The sequence below is a fragment of the Phacochoerus africanus genome, chromosome 11 (assembly GCF_016906955.1).
Source record: "Phacochoerus africanus isolate WHEZ1 chromosome 11, ROS_Pafr_v1, whole genome shotgun sequence".
In the NCBI taxonomy this organism is placed as follows: Eukaryota; Metazoa; Chordata; class Mammalia; order Artiodactyla; family Suidae; genus Phacochoerus; species Phacochoerus africanus.
Window position 1 is genome coordinate 127,248,294 of NC_062554.1, and position 26,682 is coordinate 127,274,975.

The following is a 26,682-nucleotide window of genomic DNA, read 5'->3' on the forward strand; positions in this document are numbered from 1 at the left end:
ATCCCAATTAAGAATAAACTGATTTACTTGTTCAGACATAAATTTATGAGGTAAGCAGTAATTTGAAGATTAAATATGAAAATTTAAAGCCGTTATTAAATATATACCATGCCTCCAAACTGAATCTCTGAATCATCAGTCTTATACAGATTATCTTCTCATACTATGTGGTTTGATTTACTCCTGTAGCTGAGTTTTGTCAAATTGTCTCAACCTTCCAATTCCTCTTTCCTATCTTTTTTGTTTGTTTGTTTGTTTGTTTGCCTTTTCTAGGGCCACTACCTGCAGCATATGGAGGTTCCCAGGCAGGGGGTCTAATCGGAGCCTACACCGCAGGTCACAGCAATGCCAACACTGGATCCTTAACCCACTGAACAAGGCCAGAGATCGAACCCGTAACCTCATGGTTCCTAGTCGGATTTGTTAACCACTGCACCGCGAAGGGAACTCCCGTCTTTCCTATCTTGATAGCCCTCCTCCCCTAGAGGGAATTCACCATTCCTTCTTGACTCCGTAATCCCTCTGGTTTTCCCCCTCCCCACATCACTGTTCTCCATTCTTCCCTCTATCTTACTATCTTCCTAAGTACCAGATTTCTAAGAGCCAAGAAACCGACACCCATCGCCAACAATCAGTTACCAAAGTCAAGACAAAATAGTGCAACTACTGTCTTTGATAGCTTGGAACTTTGTTTTTCTTTCTTTCTTTTTTTTTTTTTTTCAAAGCTGCTATCGAATTTATTCTCATTTTATTTTTTTTATTGATATATAGTTGATTTACAATGTTGTGTTAATTTCAGGTATACAGCAAATCGATTCTTTTTTTTTTGGTTTGGTTTGGTTTTGTTTTTTAGGGCTGCACCTGAGGCATATGGAGGTTCCCAAGCTAGGGGTAGAATTGGAGCTACAGCTGCCGGCCTACACCACAGCCAACAGCAATGAGGGATCCGAGCCAGGTCTGTGACCTACACCACAGCTCACCGCGATGCTGGAGCCTTAACCCAGTAGGCGAGGCCAGGGATCAAACCTATATCCTATGGGTGCTAGTCAGATTTGTTAACTGCTGAGTCATGACTGGAACTCCTTTGATTCAATTTTATGTGTATATATAACTGAATACATATAGGTTATATATACTATATAACTGAATACACCTGTATCTATATTCTTTTACAGATTCTTTTATATATACATCTTTTGTATACACATACACACACATATTCTTTTTCAGATACTTTTCCCTTATAGGTTATTATAAAATATTGAGTAGAGTTCCCTGTGCTATACAGTAGGTCCTTGGCGGCTGCCTGTTTTATGTATAGTAATGTGTGTATGTTAATCCCCAACTCCTAATTTATCTCTCCTCCTCCTTTTCCCCTTGGGTGATAGCTGGGAAGTTTCTTTTCCACCACAGGAAAACATCTAAATTCTTTCATTTGTTTTGCAGTAATTTTTAAAGTCTAATCCCAGTGTACATGCCTGAACTTAGCTCCCCGTGCTCTGCCCACAAACTCTTCTCGTCTCCTGGAACTGCCTTTGCACGTCCTCCCAGCCATTAATTCCTGCCTTTGCCTTTGCTGCTCAAATGGATCACAGCTACCCACCAACATCCAATCCTAGTCTCATGGCCCAGTTTGGACTTCAGATTTGATTTGGTGCTTCCTTGTTTCTTTGTCATCCTAGTGCTTCCTGCTCAAGACGCTTGTAATGGCTTTCAGTTAGAGACATCTCCTTTTTCAGCTGTCAGTACAGGTTTCTGTGCTTGTACTTGCTGGTTCTTCTTTCTGGAACATTCCTCCCACACTCAGTTCCATGGCTGGTTGGCCTATTATTTTTCAGTCAAATTTTTGGATCCTTAGAGAGGCCTTTCCTTGGCATATTGTTTGTTTTTTTTTTTTGTTTTTAAAGTTGGTATTTTGTTAATCTGATTCTTTGCCTCCCCTGTGCATTAGGATATAAGCGCCATGATAAATGGACCTTGTCTACCCTTTGCTCTCTCACTCTCTCTCCGATGCCTAACAACATGCCAGGCATATGATAAATAAGCAAGACTTCTGAGGAATGGCCATATGGAGCCCTTGGTAAAGTTGGATTATGTTTTTAGGAGTTTTCAGGAACCAGTCTTGGGCACTGAAGCAGCATAAAAGCTTCTTACTTTAAAGGGAGGAAGTGACTTGATCAGTGGTCCTATCTGTAGTAGCTTGTGCTTCCTGAATTGAATTTTTGCCTAAGTATATTATAAAAAATTTTAAAAATGTCCTTTAGGAGTTTCCGTTGTGGCACAGTGGAAACAAATCCGATTATTATCTATGTGGATGTGGGTTTGATCCCTGGCCTCACTCAGCAGGTCAGGGATCCTGAGTTGCTGTGGCTGTGGCATAGGCTGGCAGCTGTAGCTCTGATTTAACCCCTAGCCTGGGAACTTCCACGTGCCTTGGGTGCAGCCCTAAAAAAGCAAAAAAATTAAAAAAAATAATGTCCTTTAAATGCATAAATATTTAAAAATCATTGTGAATGAGTGATTGAATGAGTGAATCCTATTTATTGGGTGAATGGATGCTGTTTATTAACATATATTAAATGCAAAGAGAATGCTGTATAAGGGTTAGTGGAACACTCCAAAATATGACCATATATAGCTTAAGCCATGCTTTTACTACAAAGAGCAAAATGACTGTTAAAGAAAATAGCAACATCTAGAGAACCAAATGAAAGGAAGATTTTTTTTCTAGAACTATTATTTATAGCAAAATAGTCATACCTTCTTCTTTCTTCCTTTTTTAGTGATAAATCAAATATATTATCCGATCTTGCAGTGCTTTCTTTAAATGCAGCTAGTTATAAGCAACATTGGGCACAAAACTGTTTAGGATATTAGTTTAGTGTTTTATTTTTAATTCAGTTCTTGGACTAGTCTGCTATTTTTCAGGAAAGTAAAAATACCTCAGTAAGGTATTAATTAGGAAATATTTAAATTTATTGAGTCAGTGATGTTTTTCTTAATGGTCCTCTCTATACGTAGAAAAGAGTTGTAATATTTTGTGAAGTGGGAATAAATTAGATTTGGGGGAATTTTTTTAAATAGCAATTTTTGGATTATTTTTGTTACTGTGGTTATAAGTTTTCAAATATTACTCCATCCTAAGAAACAAATTTGGGACAAATGGGGATTTAAGGCTAGGTTATAAATGTAACGAAGACACACCACGTTCAGGAACTTTTGACAAAACTAAGTTTTCCTAATTCATTTTATCTACCCATGGCCATAATGCACACACTGCTTTCTGTATCTTGGTTATTTGGGTGAGGATTAAGAGTCGTCTGTCTTTGTTATGTTTCCAGTTAGAGAAAGATGACATACATATAGGGGAGGAAGGAAACCAGATGTTTCCAAAGAGAAGGTATTGGTCTTGACAATGTATTTGAAACATTAAACAGCATAGAGCTTAGAAGGGCTTAGTCACAGGTCATATACACATAAATATAGGAATGCTCTTATCTTAGGTCTTTAATGGAAACTGTCTACTGGCATCGTCAGAACTCAGTTACTTGAGGAACTCTGGACATTCACTTAATTGCAATTCTTCCTACTCAGGATTGTCTTCAAAGCAAAAGGCACAAGTTCAGCCTCTTGCATGGTTGTCAGTACACTTAAATTCCAAGGGCACAAGGAGTTTTAAAACCCTATCAAGTGCCTGCACATGAGTTTCTGAGCTGTGTGTTTGGGATGGTGCCCATTCTGACAGAACTGCTGAAATTAGACATGCACTTGCTTTACCAAATTTAGAGGGATCTTGGAGCGCAGAAAGCAGATTATGCATTATTGCCACATGTAGGTAAGATGAATTAGGACAACTTGGTTTTGTTAAAATTTCCTGAACATGGTATGTCTGTAGTCAAATTTTTTTAAAAATATGAAGGGGAGTTCCCGTCGTGGCGCAGTGGTTAACGAATCCAACTAGGAACCATGAGGTTGCCGGTTCAGTCCCTGCCCTTGCTCAGTGGGTTAAGGATCCGGAGTTGCCGTGAGCTGTGGTGTAGGTTGCAGACACGGCTCGGATCCCACGTTGCTGTGGCTCTGGGGTAGGCCAGTGGCTACAGCTCCGATTCGACCCCTAGCCTGGGAACCTCCATGTGCCATGGGAGCAGCCCAAGAAATAGCAAAAAAGACAAAAAAATAAAAAAAAAATATGAAGGGAGCTTGATTTAATTTTCCCTTCTACTTTTTCTGCAGGGAAAAAAAAGTTGGTTTTTTTTTTTTTTGTCTTTTTTAGGGCCACACCTGCAGCATATGGAGGTTCCCAGGCCAGGGGTCCATTCGGAGCTGTAGCTGCCAGCCTACACCAGAGCCCCAGCAACACAGGATCCGAGCCTTGTCTGCGACCTACACCACAGCTCACGGCAATGCCGGGTCTTTAACCCACTGAGCAAGGGCAGGGATGGAACCCGAAACCTCATGGTTCCTATTCGTTAACCACTGCGCCACAACGGGAGCTCCAAAAAAAAAAAAAAAAAAGCATTTTTAAGATATAGTATAATGGGTCAATAGACAGTGGAGAAAACTTCACAGTATGAGTTTAGCAGTGGAATGATTTGACTTGAATTGTGGGACAGTTTATCTAGGAATGAAGCCTAAGATATTTTAACAGGGGAAAGAGAGGCAGGAATGATGCCCACATGGCAGTGTATGTGAGTAATAGTAATGCAAGGGTACCAATCAATATTTTGACCATCAAATTTAAAAAGTGTAGCGGTAAGAAAAATGTTGACTGTAGAAACAAGAAGATGAATGAAGGAGTTGAGATGGAGAGGAGCGGCAAGACTGTGACCATTGCTGGTAGGGAAGAGATTGGTGGCAGGTTCCAAGCCTGGGCGCTTAGGGGTGCCGTTTTCCACCAGTGGCTCCACTACTGCTGATGTACAGCAGTAAGGGATTCGGCTAACTTGGGACAGGCTGAAAAGATGGTCAAACAAAACTTGCTGTAAGGGATGGTTATGATATCCTAGAAAAATTCTGGGCTTTGGAGTCAAAGAGACTTGGATTGAAATCCTGGCTTCATTACTAATTTTGTGTGCTTAGGGGTCTAAATAAAGATCAGAATGCTTAATTTCATGAATATAGTGATAAATGTTACTGGAAATGTAGTGATAACACTAAGTATGTGGCCCGATATAGGTTCTAAGCAAGGAGTAACAGTGATATTATTAGTGCTTTATCTGGTATAGTCCTCTTAATAGATTTAAAAGACATTTAGGAGGGAAAAGTTTAATAAACTAGTAATAATCATCCCGACATGCTCAATTAAAAAAAGAATAATTAAGAGAAAATTATTGCTTCCATTTTTCAAGTCAGAATATTGATACAAATATATGGGTATAGTAAATGCACAATAAAAGTACAAATGATTACTAGTAGATATTTCGCTATTAAAATAATTCTTATTGTTTATAAATGCTTTCTCCTTGGATTTGTGTTCATAACAACATCTAAATTTGTATTTTATTTTTTATGTTTTTCTTTTTACAGCTGCACCTGCAGCTTATGGAAGTTCCTGCGCCAGGGGTCGTGTCAGAGCTGCAGCTGTCAGCCTACACCACAGCCAAGGTACCTCTGGATCTGAGCAGCATCTGTGACCTATGCCATAGCTTGTAGCAATGCCAGATCTTAACCCACTGAGCAAAGCGAGGGATCAAACCCACATCCTCACAGATACTATGTCAGGGTCTTAACCTACTGAGCCACAATGGGAACTCCACTGCATCTAATTTTTAAATTAATTGTACATAATTTTAACTAGGGTCCACTTCACCTTTATCTCTGATTAGCTTCATATTTCCAGGAATTTTATTAGTGTGTGTGTTAAAAAATTAAATTTTCTCTTCTTTAGTAACAGTGAAAATGGCAGTGGCAAGTAGACTGCTATTTGGAGGTCGGGTTTAAGACATCCTTGAGCCCAATATCATGGATGATAAATTCAACAAACATCCTTTGAGCTCCTAAAATGCTATAGACTTTGGGAAGAGGATTTATCAAAATGAAAAGGGCTTGTTTCCTACCAGATTGAAGCATAAAACATTTTTCCTTTTATGGCCAGGTTTAACACAAATTAATCAGTGCTCTAATAAATGTTTTTACTCAAATTGAAAGATGAATTCAGCTGGAAAAAGGAGTGGGTAAGTTACATCTTTTCCAGATGAGGTGTAATTGAGCTAAGCCTTGCAGAGTAAGTAGGATTATTTTAGTAGAATTTAAGGGAAAGATGTGCCAGGAGATTAGTCTCTGTGGTAGTTGGAATGATTGTGGTTAATTAGCTGATTGCCAAACAATTCACAAGTGAGAATTATTTTCATTTTCTTTGATTTGGGTCTTATTAACTTGCTTTTGTTAATACATTGAGAAGAATGACATATTAGTTATATTCACAGACAGTTAAATAGTACAAATACCAATGTAGCTACATTATGGACAGAACACTCAAGCAAAGCAGTGGACAAGAGGAATGTATTAATATATGTGAATTGGTTAATTAGTGACCCCTGAGAATCTTCCCTGTTTCTATCTGCAATCTTGATTGGATTTCCCTGTTCATCTCTGAGTATCCCATGCTGGCTAACCATTTTCCCTGGATGTACCAAATTAATCATCAAATAGTATCTCAATCCTCATGTTCATGTTTATGGGGGACAAATCACTTTCAACTGGTTAAAATACAAGATAGGTGAAGTGGAAGTGGTGGAAAAGAGCAAAGAAAGAGAAAAATCAATCATTTAAAAAAAACCAGGTTTTACTTTTCTGCTTTTTAAGCCATGGGTTTTAACAAGTAGGTACTTCCTTGTTAGTTAATTTGGCTAGTTTTGAGTCTGTTCCTTTTGTTTACTTTCCAGTGCTAAAATTAGCTTACTATTCTCAGTCTAATTTTTGAAAATGTTGATAATTAATGGCACAAAGTCTGAAACGTATCGACTCGCAATAATGCACAAGGTAGAACTGGATTTTAAAAAGGCTGCTACATATACTATTGCTCAGTATTAGATGGGTCCCACCTGTATTCATTCTCCTAAGAGATTTTGATGGACAGGGCTAGAAAAGAGGGGTCTTTAGATCTAATTGATCCTACAGACTGAGGTAGGCTATGAAAGCAGAGACTCTCTTACCTAGTGGAGAAATTCTTGGAATTAGTAGGCAAATGTTGGAAACATTTTTGGAGGAATTAGGACAAGGTGAAGACAGTTGATTTGATCATCTGGGGGGTCAATGGGAACAATGAGATCATGAGTAAGGAGCCAAACTGAACCAAATGTGGGCATAGAGGCCATAGAACCACAGAACGTTGCAAGGAGAGGCAGTCAGCATCCATTCCAGAGAGCTGGAGAGACATACCTGCAGTAGCTTTTACACTATATGGATGGAGATAAGTCAGCCTGATTTAATAAGGCTAGAAGGAAGAAAGAAGCAAACATCTTCCCATATGTTTTAACTCTATCCATCACATATACTGAAATTCTCTTTAAAAGCATTTAATCAAAAAATTGTCTTTCTTTTTTCTACACCACAGCCATAGCAACACGGGATCTGAGCCGTGTCTGTGACCTACACCACAACTCACAGCAATGCTGGATCCTTAACCCACTGAGCAAGGCCGGGGATCAAACCTGCATCCTCATGGTTACTAGTTGGATTCATTTCCACTGAGCCACGATGGGAACTCCCCTCAAGTTTTCTTGTCACTGCGGGGTATCTTCCCCAAATATCAAGAGCTACAACTTTTATTATCAAATTGACCCAAGCATTGTGAAGCCACTTTTCAAAGGAGCCTTTCTTCATCAGAATCTTGGGATGACTCTGTCCTGCAAAACATATTCTTTCTTTACCTGGAGAAAAAGGTTAAAAAAAAAAATTAATGGTGTGTTCTCTGCTCTTCTACTTAGCACTTCATTTTTCAAAAAATTTAGGATCTTCTTTGGAAAGAAAAAGTTCTTGATGTCATGAGCTACTACGGATTTTTTTTTAGGAAGGAGAGATTTATAATATAACAGGTTGAATTTATGGGAGAAAGTGAAGACAAAAAGGAGTTAAATCTTGGGCTACGGAAAACATAAAATCCGGAAGATTTGATGAGGGAGCCTGCAGAAATTATATTCTTTGAAAATATCATGAGAGCTAGGGAAAGTGTGCTTCGGTATTTTACTAAAGGCAAAAATAGAAGAACCTGTGTTTGAAAGACAAGCTATGCTGAATGAATGTCAGTCTTTAATGACACTAATTGATTCTTGCGGAATTTGAATAAATTTAAACAATATATCTTCTTTGTTACAGTGATATCAGTTATTGGAATTTACTTGGCACATTTGTAACAACCTGATTTGATTTATTCCCCTAAATCTCAACATGTGGATTATATCCTCTGGTATGCCTTTAATCTTAAATTTACAAACACGTGGTTATTAACACAAATGTTTTGAGTTTGGGGAGGAACTATTTCAATGGATTTAATTTTTAAAGTGGTCTCATATAGTTCATCTTCAAAGTGCACATAGTCTATATTTTGGGCTTGTTATAAACCTTGCCTTTTTAAAGAGGCAGAAATACTCTGGGTTATTCCTCTTTTCAATTGGGTCTTACTTGTTTGGAGAAAAAAAAAAGGAAGAAGCAGGAACTACTTAAGGAAAAGAAGTACTTTCAGACACACAGACATCCATGTGATTTAGGACTGGTTAACGTATAGATGATTTAAGCATGTTTTCTGACTTCAAACCCCTAGTTCTGATAGATAAACATTTATATTTAAGACATTAACTGCTCTGAGAAGCGCGTTTCTCCCTTCCTCTTTAATTCCACCTTAACACAACTGCAAAGACTAAAGGAAACCAGCCCACAGTTTAGCCCCTCCCACCAAGGCAAAGCCTTGAACTTCTCTGTGATCCCCGGCTGAGAAAGGATCCTGACAGAAAGCTAGAGGCGTAAAGGAGCCTGAAGAATCTCAGTAACTCTGGGAACTGTAAGCAAAAATTTACTCTTCCCCCCCCCCCCCCCCCCCGCTCCACTTCCCTCTCCCACCCTCCCTAGCTCTTAGTTTGTCCCTTGCCTGAAAGGAGGAAAGGATGGAGGGATGCCTAGGACTCACCGCTTTAAAAAGTCTGCGCGTCCTCCGCCTTTTGAAATAAGACACAGATCGGGGGCCCTAATTTCCTTCTAACAAATGCCACTTTGCTTTCCGGGGTCTAAATGCACTGTGGAGTCGGACGGTAAGAGTTTGCTTCACTCAGCGCCGGAAAGAAAGCGAACTTTCAGAAAGGCAGTGAGGTGGCTCTCGTTAGCCCTCGCTCCACGTGATGCCACCCCGTGGCTGCCAGTCCCCATACTCCAGCAGCAGCGCGCTGTTTGACAGCCCCGAGGATCTTGAGTGAAGGAATGCATGGACTCTTTTAAGTTTTAATTAAGAAACAGTAATTTTGGCTACTTCGGCGAAGCATTCCTGGGTATTTGATGTGTGGCCGTGTGATTTGAAAAGACAATATTGACAAAATTAGTTGTACAATGACTGGTCTTCTGATTCGCCCTTCTAAATGATTTGCTATGCCAGGAGAGCAGAGCTCCAAACTAGATATTGGAAAAGATGTGCTCAAGTAAGAAAGTTGAGTTCTGCGTGTGAACACTATTTTAGTAATTTTGTAACAGAAGCGTTTGTAAAAAAAAAAAAAGGCATTTGCATTTGAAATAGCAGTGACAACATATCTTGAGTCTCCTATAACTTGTAATCATTTTAGTCTTAAAAATAGTGATGTTTACCTCAAAAACTAGAACGAGAAATGCTGTTCATTTTGGTTGAGGAGGTAAACATCTGTTGGCTAAGGCGGATGGAGAGGACTAGAACTCTCCTGTGTGCATATGGGTATAATTCGAAGTTACATTTGCCTACCTAGAGAGTATTTCTGTTCTGTTTTGTTTCTGTTTGCTGCATAAATTTGGAATTGTAGCCTAAGAGATATTTTCAGGGAATGGTAGTGAAACACACCTTGTTAAGAGTTTTTAAATTGTCTTGCAGAGATCCCTGAACCTTGCCAATCAAGTTTGATATTGGGATATAAAAAAACAGGCTTTCCGCTTCTTTCATTGAGCAAAGGAAGAGTTAATTTAAAATTAAGCAATAATTGTGCAATGTATAGAGAAGGCTTTAATCTGCTTTTGCTCAAAATAGCTTTACAAACTTCCTGTAGGGGAAGCACAATTGATGGGATGAGAAATGAAGAAACCCATTTAATATTTTTGCTTTTCCCAGTTAAACATAAATGCAAAATATTTCAAAAGTGACTTGCAAATATGAAAATGCTTCTTGTTGCATTTTACACTTATCAGTTTCTTGCTAATAGTACCCGACAAAGGTCATCCCACAGAGATAATTTGGCCTGTATTTTTTCCCCACCAGTATCATTCCTAGTGTCTCTGCTTAGAAAGCAAAGTCATAGAACCCAATCATTTGCATACTAAAATAACATGTTCCAGGAATAAAAAAGAGGAAGACAGAATTAGCTGTGGTTCCTTTTCCTCTCCTATGCCCTTTATTTACCATCAGTTTTTTTTTCTTTCTCTTGTTTGAAGAATGTATGGATTTAGTTATTCCCAACTTTTTTTTTTTTTTGTCACAGGCCTTTTTATAAATCTTATGAAAGGTGTAGACCCCACCCTAGAATAATGACACATGCTTCTCTAGCATGCACAAATTCTGATAACACCTTTAGGAATTTCACAAACCCCCCCAAATGATTTACGTCACATGAAAATGTAGTATTTCTTAGAACTTTGGCGTTTACTGATAATATCAAATAATTAACAAATTATTTTACTTATAAGTAAAGAACTGCCTGACAGTGAAGATTGTACTTATTTTCTAGTGTTCTGGAACTGTAAATAATTGGGTGTAATGGAAAAACTACTTGGAAACCAAGTGACCTAGATGCTAGACTCCCCCCAACAGTAATTAGCTGTGCAAATGCTAAGCTTGCCATTTTTCTGTAACATGTGATATTTTTTATTATTAAATGCAATACGTAAAACATAATAGGGTAGTAAGATGCAAATTACTTTTTATTGGATTGTGGGATTTCTACATTTGCTGCTTTTTGTTCCAAAATTCGTATTTCCCCGCCTAATTATGTTTAATAATATTCTTGTTTATTACAAAGATAATTCATGCTTACTGTTTAAATCTTGTTAAGTAAAAAATTGTGAAGAAGAAAAGGAAGGTTGTACATAGTCCCCCGCAAGGTGTAACAACTTTGAATATGTCATTCATTCAATCAAGAGTTACTATTAGTGCGCATCAGCAAAGAGACAAGGAATTCATGCATATACATCTGTTTATACTTCTAGACATTCTTCTACACATACACTCACATGTAGATCTTACAAAGGTATGTTCACACCTGTTAAAAGATCAACTGAGGCATATGAAAATTTTTGAGTTCATTTGAGCAAAAATTGATTGGTATGGGGCAGTGCCCAAGTAGAAGTGCTTCACTGACAGAATCTGGAGGAGTGAATTTTGTAGAGAAAAAGCAGAACCAAGGTAAGATATTTATTGATGGGCTCCAGCTTAAATCCTAGTCGGCTGTTTATGAATGACTCTCCATGGGTTTTAATTTTGTAACTTTGAGGAATTTACTGGCTTAGATTTCAGTTTACTGATGTAGGCTGCAGTGGAATTATAGTCACCTTAGTCTAGTGACTTCCTTGTTTACTTAATGTAACACACTCTTCCTGCTATTTCATGATGTGTTTCCCCTCAATCAGGAAATTTTCCGTTAGAACATGATATTGTTATACTTGTACATTATTTTATATTCATTCATATCTTAAATATTACTGAGTCAATACTATGTGTCAGGCACTGGGCAGGTGATGACAATCTAGCCATAAGAAAGAGAGTGTGGTTCTAAGATGTAATTTTGGTCTATGGAAATGTACTGGCTGATTACAAATCGTTGAATATTTAGGTGGATTAAAGTTTTCCACTATTATAAATAGTGTTTCATTTAGGACCTCTTAATAAATGTACGCATCTTTGTTTATTTCCCTTGGATAGAGTCTTAAAATCTATTTTATTTTTATTTTATTTTATTTTTGCTTTTTGCTTTTTAGGGCCGCACTCGCGACATATGGAGGTTCCCAGGCTAGAGGTCAAATCGGAGCTGTAGCTGCTGGCCCCAGTCCCAGCCCCAGCAACGCAGGATCTGGGCCACGTCTGCAACCTACACCACAGCTCATGGCAACGCTGGATCCTTAACCCACTGAGCAAGGCCAGGGATTAAACCTGAAACCTCATGGTTTCTCGTTAGATTTGTTTCCGCTGCACCACAACGGGAACTCCAAAATCTATTTTCTAGTAGATTCTAACAAAAGTTCCATTACTCACAAGTTGTGAGATCATAAGCCAATTTCTCAATTGTAAAATAGAAATTATAATGGGTATTTGGAGAGTTTAAAAAATATTTAGCAAACTATCATGGTGTACTAGTTATTATTTTTGCTATTTTTTCTCTTGAGAAAGATTATGTCCATTTATAAGTAGTATAGGAGAGTTTTAAACTAACACTATGGTATTCCCCTAAACCAGCATGGTGTTATCACTCAACCAGAACAAACAACAACCAAGTCCAAAAACTCAGAGTTGTTACATGAAAATTGTATCTTGCTTAAGTTTGCACTTCTTTCAGAACTAAGGTTGAACCATTTTTGTAGTGGGCACTTATATGTCTGTGTTTATAAATTGTCTCCTTCAGTGTGATTTTTAAATCTTTCTTTGTTTCAGTTTTAATTTCTAACATGGTAAACATCAATGGCTGTAAATAACATAAAGGTCCTTTGGGGTCCTCAATGATTGTGAAGCGTGTAAGGGGCCTTACCATTAAAGGCTGCATTTTGAAATGGAAATAGAAATTCTGTAAACATTGCTTTTTTCAAGTTTAGAGGATTGTTCTTATTGTTTCTTGATGCCTCTTCTTTAACAATGGGTGAGATGCGTAGAAAAACGAAAGTGAAGTTATCTTTATTCTCATAGACTCTCATCTACAAAATCTGGGAATTTGACGAGGTTTCTGAGAGGGCCAAAACCTCTGAAGACTCTCCCACAGCTTCAGAAACATCCAGACTTGCTTAATGTAGAGAAGGTGGAGATAGAACGAAGGGTTACAAAATGATTCTTTATGGAGGTTTTGTAAGAAAAATGGTGTCCGTGTTTGTTAAGACCCAATTCAGAGAAAATGAATTCAAGCTTTAGGCAATTTACTTTCTGCTCTGTGGCAACTAGGGCAGTGACAGGTGGGAGAAGAAACTGTTAGTTCTGGAGTTCCTTGCAAAGAAGTAAGTGCCTGTCTTTTGATAACACCACCCACCTGAGGAGAAAAAAGAGATGTGCCAAAGATGTCTCTGAGCAGTGTGTGATTTTCAGAGTTTGTTGTTGTTGTTTTTTTGTTTTTTTTTGTTTTTGTTTTTTTTTTGGTTCTCTGTGATTCTTAGTCCACCCTTAGAACATTCTTTGAAAATACAGCATATCTCTCCTTTATACAAATGTAAAATAAGCTTACATACTTCAGTGGTCACCATGAGCAGACTTATGAGGCTGCCCCACCAGTGGGATCACTTATGTAATGAATTCTAATAGCTATAGAGAAACAGAGCGACCCCCTGGAAGTGATCTCTGTCAGAGTTCACTACCCACTGAATCAAAGATGATGGGCCGAGAGGCCAAGTGGTGCTCATTTTCCTTCCGTTTCCTTCTTGGGGGAATAAAGGAATATCACACCATGTGATTGTAAATCACCTGCTCCCTTTATCTTTTTTCTTTCTTTTTTTATTAAAGTATAGTTGATTTACAGCCTTGTGCCAATTTCTGCTGTACAGCAGTGATTTAGTCATAGTATATATATATACATATACATATATATATATATATATTTCTTTATATTACATTCCATTATGGTCCATCCCAGGAGATTGGGTATAGTTCCCTGTGCTCTACAGCAGGACCTCATTGCTTCTCCATTCTAAATCTCATAGTTTGCATCTACTAACCCCAAACTTCCATTTCATCCCACTCCCTCCCTTCCCTGTTCCCCTTGGCAACCACAAGTCTGTTCTCTATGTCTTTGAGTCTGTTTCTGTTTCATAGATAGGTTCATTTGTGCTGTATTTGAGATTCCACATATAAGTGATATCATGTGGTATTTGTCTTTCTCTGACTTCACTTAGTATGAGACTCTCTAATTGCATCCATGTTGCTGCAGATGGCATTATTTGATGCATTTTTATGGCTGAGTAGTATTCCATTGTATAACATCTTAATCCATTTGTCTGTCAGTGGACATTTAGGTTGTTTCCATGTCTTGGTTATTGTGAATGGTACTGCAGTGAACATGAGAGTGCATGTATCTTTTTGAGTTATAGTTTCTTTTTTTCAAATATTTATCCAGGTGTGGGATTGCTAGATGACATGGTAGTCCTATTTTTGGTTTTCTGAGGAGTCTCTCTAATGTTTTCCATGATGGTTATACCAATTTATATTCGCACCAACAGTGTTACTCTCTTTTTCTTAATCTTTGTCTTCATTTGCTTGACCTCTGGAGTCTGTAGGAAAATATAGGTATTTTAGGTAACAGTGTATTTCCAATTAAAAAACAAATATACCTAATATGTATAATTTTGGTATTCCATAGTATGGAAAAGTCATGTATTTATTATACGCAGCTTCGTTTTTTACTTTATTATTTAATTTACAATCTGTTTTTTGATTACCTTATTTGAAAAAAAATATCCAAGGGACAGTAATATCTTTCCCTTGCATAGAATTTTGTGGTTTATAAAGAGCTTGCTCAAGAACTTTATTACGATAACCATGTGAGTTGGCAGGGCAGATACATTTTACAGGTGTGAAAAGAAAGATAACGGAAAGCTAAATAGCTTATTTATTATGTCCCAAGTCTTCTGATTTTCATTTTGATGGATTTTGTATGCTTCAATTGATTAATTGGTTTATATTTTCAGTTTCGATGTATTTTAAGGCTATCAACCTCTTCCTATTTGTATTAACATTGGAAAAATTATAGGGGGAGAACCAGAAATTACACATTCCAATGCATATTCCCATATTAGCTCAATTGTTCTACTCTTGTAACTGGATTACTGATTGACATAATAGAAGAAGTTGCACCAACATTTAAGAATGACTGAAAAGGTTTATGATTTAGAATTCCTTATTTTGTAAAATTTTACACACATATATAATACCACTTGAAGAAAATAAAGTATTTGGAGTTTAATCCAAAACTACAAAATAGGCACTTTATGAGCTGTATAAGAGACATTAATTGTACGAATTATTTTACTTTCGTTTGGTAATACAGCATTCTTTTAGAATATTCTGAGTGTAACCTCAGAGTCTATGACTCTCTTTCACTCTTATTAATCCTGGTGGTTGGCATAAAGCATTTGTATCAAAATGATTACTCTGACCTTGGATTTATCATTTACAGAATAAAGTCATTATTATTTTACCTTTCCAAATGATCCATCAGCTTATGGCAAACCAGATACTCCTTTTTAGAAGTAAAAATCAACTTTCATTATAAAATTGCCTTATTATATATATATGTATAAGTTCGTAATGAATAACAAACACATAGTAGGTCAGGTTTGACTGCTAGATGCAACTGTGTGGCTAGAAACATTAGGTCTTGCAAATGTTTCTGAATTTCAGTCAGTAAATTGACACACTTCCTATTTGCCCCATACTTTTATGTCCACAGTTTTAACAAGATAAAGTTGAGCACAGTACCTTGGCAATAAACCGAGGTTTTTGACCCCTTGTAGAAGGATTTATAATTGAGGAAGAGACAATATCTGCCTAGAATAGTCTAGGGGAAGGTAAGTGGTATCTTATAAGTTTTCTTTGGGCTCTCATTTTTTATTTCTTGAAATTCAAGGACTTTTTACATGCATTTGAGGCAATACCATAAAAGTATTAAGAAAAATCATTTATAGCAATTAAGGATTTATAGAAAAGTAATTTTGGGAAAAATATTTAAAGATGAATGCCGTTACGGGGACATGCTATATGGACTCCTGCATCCATAACTAAAATTTCTTAATGTCCATCAGTCCCTTGTTCTTATCTACCACAAACCTCAGACAGGTATCAACTTCCTTTCCACTCAACTGTCATGAAGTAGAGACAGATGAATTTAAAATTGATTGAACTTAGATCTCAAAGAGATAACTCTAGGGCATTTCTGTCATTCATGGAGTAGTCTTGAAAATTACTACTTTCAATGTACAATGGGAATTCATAGTCAGCTATAATGTCAAAGTATCATTATATCCTTGATTATTGAAAGATGACATATTTTAGGAAGATTTCTCACAGTGAAAATTCTAATTTATAGGGGTTTCTCAGTTAATTAAAAATTTAGTTGGAAAATATTATGATGATAATATAATCTGCTACTTGCTTATTTTTTGAGGTAGTGATCGCCAGGGATTGCTATTTAAAATTAGTAAAAGTTTACAATATTTATATGGGATTTTTTTTGTGTGTATGTGTCCTTATCACTAACAATCCCTCTGTTCTCAATGAAAAGCAATATAAGAAAGAATCAGTTTTGTGAGACTCATTCAGTGTTTGCAGAAATTTATACTATCTGCTTAAATTATGTGTTAAATTGACAAGTTGGCTTGGCTGATTCATACCTTAAAGTTATTGTCACAATGAAGAGAACATTGTTGTATAACTTAAAATTCTCTGTAAAGAAACGAATTTTTAGATACTATTTTATGAATATATATAGCATGCCTAGGAAAGAATAGGAAAAATCTGTCTTTTTAACATTTAGAAAAAGAAGAGTTATTAGGGGAAGCCATGTGGATAGACTGTACTTTTTTTCGCTTAAGAATTTTTACCTGTTTACCTGTTGGGTCAAGAAAAAAATGCAGATGTAACATCAACCAGGAATCACTGACCACTGAGTTCACCAAATCAGTATGTTCTAATTGCTGCTGACTATATTCCAGGCACTGTGCTACATTTAGGGACTACTTGGGTGAGTAAAGATTTAATACCCCCTTGGAGAAGAGAGAATAATTAAGGAAATAATGGATAATAAAAGATGCAAATGGACTTGAATAGTACAGGCTGACCTGGGGAAATGAAGGATGGAAAGGTGAAGTTTAAGCTGAGATGTGAGGGATGAGAAGCCATGTGTGGAGAGCGAATGATGTGGCTTATTATGGAGGGTCCAGGAGCAGCATTTGTAAATGAGCCTGCAAAGGAGCAACCAAGGAATTAATGCAAAATTAGGAGTTAGGACCATGTCATGGGAGCAAAGAAGTGAAAGTGGTTCCAGAAAAACAGGATAGAAAAGTGATGACTGACTGATTTAAAAAACCAGGAAGTCACTAGTGATCTTGATGAGAGCAGCTCCGGTGGAGTGGTGGGGACGCGGTGGGGTGGCAGAGGGCTTGGAAGTGAGGACTCTGAGGACGCGGATAGACAGCGTGTGAGCAAATGGGCCATTAGAAAAATCTGAAGCAGCGTAACAGGGGAGACATGGAGGGAAAAGGAAATGGAGATGAGAGAGACTGTAAAAAGCTTGCCCATCAGGTTATCCCGTAGAAGGTCAAGTTGGATGATTCAGAAAAGACAGGCACAGCTTTCCGAGTGAAGCAGTTGAGGAGGAGAGAGGGATTTTGCGTCCCAAACACATGTGGGGCCAGGTCCAGTACAGGGGGAGGAACTCTCCCTTCTTTGTGACAGAGAGAAGGAGAACCCAGGTGCTCTGGCAGGGAAGTTTGAAGGTTTGCGGGTGAGAAGATGAACTTCCCCTTGTGACGCCTTCTGTTGTCTCTGTGAAAGGAGATGAGGTCACTACCCAAGAGTGGGGGTGGGGATAAGGTGAGAAACTTGAAGGGGAGAAGAAAGTCCTTTTCTAAGGTGGAAATGCAAGGGCACCAGAAAACCTAGAAAGATGCTGTGTGGTGGCCAGAGCCTCTGAGAATGTGGACCAAGATAAAACCACTTTAGCAGGCTATGTGGTTTTTCTCCAGTTATGCTAAGAACGAACCCAGAGAAGCTAGGTCCGCTGAATTTCTCTAGAGGGTTTTTTGTTTGTGTTTGTTTGTTTGTTTTTGTTTTGTGTGGGAGTTTTTAAAGGAAGAAAGAAAATCGGGAAATCACTAGAATGAATGACCAGAAAACAAAATACCTAAAACAAAAGTGCATAGAAATTCATGAGCTTATAGAATGCAGATCTTTTCATCCAGGGTAATTATTAACCAGTAAGATGGAATCACAGATTGCCTTGTTTTCTAGCATTTGGTCGGCAAAGACAGAGCCTTTGTTCCTTTCAAACACTTGGATTTTTTGCCTGGCCAATTGCTAGGCCCAGTTCCACACATCATCGCATCTCAGGGCATTTACCTGTTCCGGGAGCCATCATGCTGGGTGGCTTTTCCTTCAGGTCCTAGGTGCCAGAATTATTGTTTTAAGTTCTGAATACTTAACCATTGTCTTGCCTGCCTTTCTTGGATGGCCAGCTAAGTTCTTGAGTCTGGTTTATATCTTACTCCTCACCCTTTGCCTACTTTCTTCCTCCAGATGCTTGAGGCCACCTTAATGTTCCCTAAAAGATAATGCTTTATAGAATTGGGACCATTCCAAATCTGCAGTGTAAAGATGGCTGAAACGTTTAGTAATAATAACCAGCTGTCGCAAAAGAGGGTCTCTTACAGCTCTGCTATCAGGATGTCCTTCTTCAGCCTGACAAAAATCCTTCATTTTGCAACTTAAAGTCATTTCATTTCCTTTTTTTTTTTTTTCCAATCTTTAGAGCTTTAGAGAACAGCTGGTTACCATAAGTACCATAATCAAAATGCTGTTTTTTTTTTTAAGAACTAAAACAATTTTATTGAACTGTTGACTTTCATATTTCCTCAAAGTTTAATTAAAACACATCTCATTTTAAACAATTATTCATTCTTTAGCCCTTTCTTATTAATCCTTTTAACACTGAAGTGCTTAATTTTACTCTACTGATGGCCAGGTGCTTCTATGAAGGGAAACAGTGAGTCTATGTGGGTCAAGTTGGGCAGGGAGGTGAGGAGGGGAAGCTCTTTGTGATCAGATGCCCTTGAGTTTGCTTCTGGCTCAGATGGTTCCCAGATGCACTGCCTGGCATGGAGGAGGGAGGAGATGCTTCTTTGACCTTCATCCCTCCCTGCCTCAGTGAACCATGTCTGTCCTGCGTTGGAAAGTCATTCTGCACTTTATTCCTGGTTCTGCCCATATTTCCTGAGGTTCTGGTATAGATATAGTTATCAGACTTTTTCCTGTCCAAAGTGAAGAGGGGAGTGTAACAGTTTTTGTTAATTTTCATATTTTTGCAAAAACCCATTGCGGCATTAGATCCCACACCAGCAGCTCAGCCGAAACATCCATATACACTTTATTAATTAAAGTCCTTGGCCCTCTTAGTTACTACCGATGTCCTTAGTACTCCTCTCCATTGTTGAACAAAGGCTGAGGAAATGTAAATTTCATAGTTTGGAGCAAATGAGTGTTTCTAGTTCATTTCAACCTGTGTTTATTATATGTAACACCTACATGTTCAGGTCGTGCTTACATATTCGTTACTTTGGCAGCAGAGATAGATGGTACAAAAGGAACTTAGTTTTCTATTGTTTTACTCTTTATAGTTCTATAAGTGCTTCTGTCTTCAAAAATTTTGCATTGTACTTTAGAACTACATGGGTGTACTCCGCAGAAAATAGAGGGAGAAAACTCAAGCCTCCAAAGCATGCATAAATACCATTTAAGGGGTCTGCTATACTGCATGGACTCCATGTATTTCAATACAGTTGGTTGCCTTTGTGATCTAATGTTTTTATTTCATGAAATTTATAATGTCGTACATATAATGTATCATGGGGTCCATCGGCTTCACCAGACTGCTAAAGGCATTCAAGGTATAAAAGATATTAAAAACTCTTGAGAATATTGCCTTCAAATGCATATTTCTATGTACAGGCCTCTCAATCCTACAAAAGACAGGGTTTCCCATTTGTTTCAAAAGTGAGTTCATATTCATAGCGTCTAGAAGCACATTTCTAAAACCTCTCACAACCTGAAGAAAGAATGATGAACATGAATTCCTATTATATGTTACACAATCCAGACTTGTCGGATGCTCGTGTCATGTTTGGTGGTTTAACGTGCCAGTAACTCATGAGATGGATAGATGTTCAGCTCCCTTGACCTTCCACACTCCTGCTATATTTTTCTTTTTTCCACTTCAAGATCATATTCAATATCCATATTTTAATAACAAGCTCAACCTCAGTAGCTGCTTGAAATAGTTATCGTGTGAGTTGAAAAGTAAACCAACTTTAAAATGTTATAACTCATCCAGTAATAAAATGGCTCTCAAGAAACATTTAAGCCAGTATGACGATTTTCCTGGGGGTTTTCCCTGTACTGTTTACTTAAAAAAAAAAAAAAAGATATGGCTTTCCCTGCTGTGGCAATCTTGAGCACGTCATAAAAAGAGGCAGCAATTAAGGAGGGAGTGGAACCTCAACAAAACACAAATGCTCCCTAGGGGAGCATATTTGCAAACCAGCCGTCTGGTCTGGTGAGAGAAAGTTGTAGAAGTGAATGTACTTTTCAAAAACCCATTGCTTTTCCTGGCATTTTGTGCCACATTTTAAGGCATATTTAAAAACTGTTAACACTAAGGACCTCATTGTTATCAGTTTATGTTAAGTAGAAGGTCAACCATTATTTTACATTTTTTGAAAATGAGCAAGATATAGGTAACACTTGTCAATGTGGTTTTATTCCATAATGGTCCGTGTGGGAAGAGGAATTTTTTTTTTTTAAATGATCCCCGTTGTATTTGGAAGTCAACATCTTATAACTATGATTCAAATCTGGAAAAGTATAAAAGGTGAAAAAGGCTCTTTTTAAGCTTTATTTGACCAATCATAGAAATTCAGTGATTCATTTCCTTCAAATTAATATCTTAATCCTACTTCACACAAACAATAACTTGGCGTCTCAAAATTTTGGTCAACCTAAAATTTAGACAAATGCCCTTTTTATTTTGGCTCTATTTCCTTTTTAGCCTGAATATGGGGGGATGGGGCAAGGGCGAGGAGGGGATGCTAGAGGGCTGTTAAAAAATCAATAAATAAAAAGGCTCCTGGTTGAGAGCTGAGAGATGAGTTTGGCTGTTTCCCTAACTGGGTGAACACACTAGTTTTGTTTACATCTTGAGACCTCAGCTTAGAAATTTGCACAAGTTCTGTCTAGATGGTGATTATAACTACTTCGTCCAATTCCAAAAATTTCTGATCTTAAAATACAACCAGAATGACTGCTTGTTTTTGGCCGCCAAAGGGGTGAAACAATGGAAAATAACAGCAAACTTGGTCAAAGAATGAAAACTAGAAAACTGGCTCCAGAGTGAGGAGACATTCTTGCTTTGTAATGCAGCGTGTGAAACTGGACCAGCCAGTTTTCAGGCCCTTAAAATAGACAGGTTCATCTGGATTCATACTTCCCAATTGTGAAGTGGTAAGAGGAACTACATTACGCATTGCGTTTCATTTATGTAGTGCATGTGTGTGCACACGCGCATGCTCATGCACTTTTAAAATGATCAGATGAGGGAGACTGGCCTGTGTAAATGATGCTGTCCTCTCTGCTCTATATCCCCTCACAGTCCTAGCTTAGGAGCCGGTCTTATCATGTCTGGACCTCTTTGGTTGTGTCTCTCTCCTTGAGCACTGCCTTTCTCCATTAACAACTGTATGCTTCTTTGTTGAGCTGCTATGTTTATATTATGGATGTGTGTTAGAGATTGAGTTGGGACTCCCTCCATTCATAGGTTGAAGCCTTAACCCCCCAACACCTCAGAATGTGACTGTCTTTGGAGATCTGGCCTTTAAAGAGGTGACTGAGTTAAAACCAGGCCCTTAGGATGGGCCTTCATCCACAGAAGAGACAATTTGGACACCCAAAGAGATGCCAGGGGAGCATGGCTACTGAGGCAAGAGCATGTGAGGATGCAGGGAAGAAGATGGCATCTTCAAGCCAAGAAAAGAGACCTCAGAAGACACCAAACCTGTGGGACCCTTTGATCCCTTAGATGTCTAGTCTCTAGAACTGTCAGAAAATAAGTTTCTGTTGTTTAAGCTGTGAAGGTTATGGTGTTTTATTACTGTAGCCCTAACTAATAACAAGGCGTCACTTTCATCATGTCCCCTCTCTCTGCCGGTCATTTAGGGTCTTCTGTAGAATGGCTGAATGATGTAAAGAGAGGGAATTTGGTATGAGTCAGAGGGTCATGGGCTAGGGCCAGCTCAGCATTTGTCACCACAGATGACCTGGAGAAAGTTGCTTGGTCTTTTGGGGAGACATTTATTTCTTGTAGACTGTGAGTAAGGGGGACCATCCACCTCAGTTTGAGCTGTCAGTTAGACGAATCACTCACCCTTTCTCTCTAATGTGGCAATAATAATCCCTTTGCTGTTTTGAAGATGAAAGGAGACGGTGCCTATAAATCATTTAGCACATTATCATTGGTGTCTGGGAAATGTTTAATGTGAACTTTTGAAAGTAAGTTTGCAAATTAGTAATTGCTAAGATAACTTCCAGCTTGTCCTTCTAGGTTCTGTAAATAGGCTCTCCTTGGCCTTGATTATTTCTCAGCACAAAACCTCATCTGTGGTCTCATCAGTTTTCCCCAGGACACTATACAGATTCCCAAATTTATTCATTCATCTTCTAGTAAATAGTAATTGGGTGATCATTTGGGGCCCAACAAGAATACAGGGAGAAAGAGACAGATCTTCCCCCTTGTTGATTATAGCGAGGAAGTCATAAAGTATATACCATTGTGTAGGAGCTATCAAGGAGAAATACGATGGATTTATTCAGAGCATGGGTTTGTGCAGAACCTTGGAGGGCAGGCAGAGACTAGCCTGTACAGAAGATATGTGGGGGGAGGTGAGGAGGGTGTGGGGTGGCACCTGTGAGAGTCTGGGGTGAAATGGAACGTCGCCACCGTGGCTGCAGCCTGCTGTCCATGGTCTTATCCTAGAGCACGTATTTCCATTTCTGCTTTCTAGATATCTAGGCCCTTTCATGCTTTCAAATATCAGCTCAGTTATTTACCTCTTCCAGCAAGCTTTTTCTAATCTAAACCACCTGCATCTTTCTCTGCTCTGAAACTCCAGTAAATATTCCATACATACGTGTCTGTTTGGATAATGAACTTTCGGATGTCCCTCTGTGGTGCAGCAGGATCAGCAGCATCTCTGCAGTACCAGGATGCAGGTTTGATCATCCCCTGCCGGACACAGTGGGCTAAAGGATCCAGAAAGGTCACAACTCTGTCATAGGTCGCAACGGCAGCTCTAATCTGATCCCTGGCTCGGGAACTTCCATATGCCTCCGGGTGGCCAAAAAAAAAAAGGAACTGTTCATTAATACAGATTTGAGGGATGAAAAAGCAGTGTCAGTGGCCTAGGAATGAAAACAGAATGGAAAAAAATCCACTCAAGAGCAGTGATGTGGCTGGGCACCAGTAAGGGACCAGGTATTTCACTGTGGGTCCTGAAAGGCACGTTGCCTACTCTGGGGCTCCTGGCTTGAGAAATAGATCCTGTTCATTAATCTGTGCCTTTGGATCATGTGCCATGCCTTTCCATTTCCTTGGAAATAGGGAAGGCCTCTTAAAAGGTTTCAGTATTAACGTTAGGGTACAGCTTGAGAGACATTTCTAATGTAAGTGGCTCATTTACCTATCTTAATTTCCGTTGTTCCTTCATTCCTCTGTGCCTATTGGTGATATCAAACTCTGCTTAGTGTAGGTTTTAAAAAAGCAACAGAAAATAATTTAAGGATTTAAAATTTTAACAATGCCTTGGTAGCTATATATATATGTATGTAAAATCATATATATATGATGATGGAAGCAGTAATGCCGTGTCCTTCATGCTTTTAGAACATCTGTGTCCAGAATAGCGGAGAAAGCTTTGCTTATATACATATATACATGTAAATATATATTATATTATAATTTTATATATGTAATTTCATGGATCAGAAAAGCAATGCTTTTTAATCTCTGCGAAACCTCATTGTTGAGTATGATAAAGTACCGTCTTTATAAAAGGTGCTTGACAAATTTGTCTACTTGAATTTCCTAGAAATCTCCATAGTGCCAAATAACCCTCAAGATTTTGGTGGAAAGCATGTTTCATAAATAATGGTAACTGATGATTTTGTATATTTACGACTCGCTAGGTACTGTACTTAATGGACGCATGTTTTCTCATTTCCTCCTCCCATTGCCTCCGTGAGGTATGGGGACTGTTTTTCCCATTTTACAGATAAAGCAACTGAGGATCACAGTCACACAGTCAGAGAAAGGAGGAGACAGGCTTGAACTTAGATCAGTCTGGATCCAGGAGACAAACCTGCCCCTCCATCAGTGCTGAGCCTATGAATGCCACCTCTGCTCTGTTCCACAATTTGCAGGTGAAAAGAGAAAAGGATTCTTTGTGCTCTTAACCTTCTTTCCTCCACATGCCACAGACCGAGTACAGGCAGACCTTGGTTTATTGTGCTTTGATTTGTTACACTTCACAGATACTGCATTTTTTCTTTTCTTTCTTCCTTTTTTTTTTTTTTTTTTTGTTTGTTTTTAGGGCTGCACCCGCAGCATATGGAGGTTCCCAGGCTATGGGTCGAATCAGAGCTACAGCTGCTGACCTGCACCACGGCCACAACAACGCAGGATCCAAGCCATGTCTGTGATCTACACCACAGCTCATGGCAACGCTGGATCCCCGACCCATTGAGAGAGGCCAGGGATCGAACCCGCACCTTGTGGTTGCTAGTCGGATTCGTTTCCACTGCGCCACAACAGAAACTCCAGATATTGTGTTGTTCAAGCTGAAGGGTTTTTATTATTATTTTTATTTTATCTTAGGCCACACCCATGGCATATGGAAGTTCTCAGTCTAGGAGTTGAATCAGAGCTACAGCTGCAAGCCTACGCCACAGCCACAGCAGTGCCAGATCCAAGCCACGTCTGCAACCTACGCCACAGCTTGAGGCAACGCTGGATCCTTAACCCACTGAGTGGGGCCAGGGACTGAACCAGCAACCTCATGGATACTAGTTGGGTTTGTTACTGTTGCGCCACAACAGGAACTCCACAAGTGAAGGGGTGTGGCAATCCTGCATGGAGCAAGTCTATTGGCAGCATTTTTCCAATAGCAGTAGCTCCCTGTATCTCTCATATCACATTTTGATCGTTCTTGCACTATTGCAAACTTTTTCAATATTATATTTGTCTTTGTCATGGTTATCTGTGATCAGTATCTTTAATGTTACTTTTGTAATTGTTCTGGAGCTTTATGAACTGCACTCATATAGGGCAGTGAACTCAATTGATAAATGTTGTGGGTGGAGCCATCAGGACACATACATCTGTTCTTCATCTCTGTCCCTCTCCTCAGGCCTCCCTATTCTCTGAGAAATCTCTATTGAAATCAGGCCAGTTAATAACCCTACAATGGCCTTTAAGTGTTCAGGTGAAAGGAAGAGTTTCATGTCTCTCATTTCAAATCAAAACCAGAAATAAGATTAAGCTGAGCGAGGAAGGCACGCTGAAGGCAGAGAGAGGCCAAAAGCCAGGCTGCTTGTGCCAAACAGTTAGCTAAGCTGTGAATGCAAAGGAAAAGTTCTTAAAAGAAAAGTACTACTTCAGCGAACACACGAATGGGAAGAAAGCAACACAGCCTTCCTGCTGCTATGGAGGAGGTTTTAGCGGTCCAGATAGAAGGTCACAACCAGCCACAACCTTCCTTTCAAGCCAAAGCCTAATCCTGAGCAAGGCTCTAACTTTCTTCAATTCTATGAAGACTGAGAGAGATGAGGCAGTTGCAGAAGGGAAGTCTGAAGCTAGCATAGGTTAGTTCATGAGGTTTCAGAAGAGACGCGGTCTCTGTGACATCAGAGTGCAAGGGGAGCCGCAAATGCTGATGTAGAAGCTGCAGCAAGTTATCCACAAGATCTGGCTAAGGTAATAAATGAAGGTGGCTACACCAAACATCAGATCTTCAGTGGGGACGAAACAGCCTTCTATTGGCAGAAGATGCTATCTTGCACTTGGATAGCTCAAGAGGAGAAGTCAGTACCTGGCTTCAAAGGTCCAGTGGACAGGCTGATTCTCTTCGGGGCTGATGCATCTGGTAACGTGACGTTGCACCGAGTGCTCCTTATCATTCTGAAAATCTGAGGGCCTTAAAAATCCCACTGTCTGTTCTCTATAAATGGAAAAGCAAAGCCTCGATGATAGCACATGTGTTACAGCATGGTTTACTGCATATTTTAAGCCCACGCTTCAGACCTACTGCTCAAAAAAAGAAGACTTTCAATATGTTGCTCCTGATCATTGATAATGCACCTGGTCACCCATGAGCTGTGACAGAGATGTCCAATGAGATTAATATTGTTTTCATGTTTGCTAAGACAACATCCACTCTGCAGCCCATGAATAAAGGTGTCTTTTTGAATTTCAAGTCTTTTTTTTTTTTTTTTTTTTGGCTGTGCCCACAGCATAC

At 38.8% G+C, this 26,682-nt stretch overlaps 1 protein-coding gene across 3 annotated transcripts in view; it reads left to right on the forward strand.

Moving 5' to 3' along the window:
- The first annotated feature begins 8,890 nt into the window (after nucleotides 1–8,890).
- Nucleotides 8,891–26,682, forward strand: part of PLA2G4A (phospholipase A2 group IVA) — a 160,225-nt gene continuing 142,433 nt past the window's right edge. The window contains exons 1-2 of one of the 3 annotated variants that reach the window (XM_047751917.1): nucleotides 8,891–8,998; nucleotides 24,413–24,589. The gene's annotated coding sequence lies outside the window, so the exon portion shown is untranslated. The remainder of the gene's footprint in view (nucleotides 8,999–24,412; nucleotides 24,590–26,682) is intronic. The other 2 variants (XM_047751918.1, XM_047751916.1) reach the window with 2 other exon arrangements.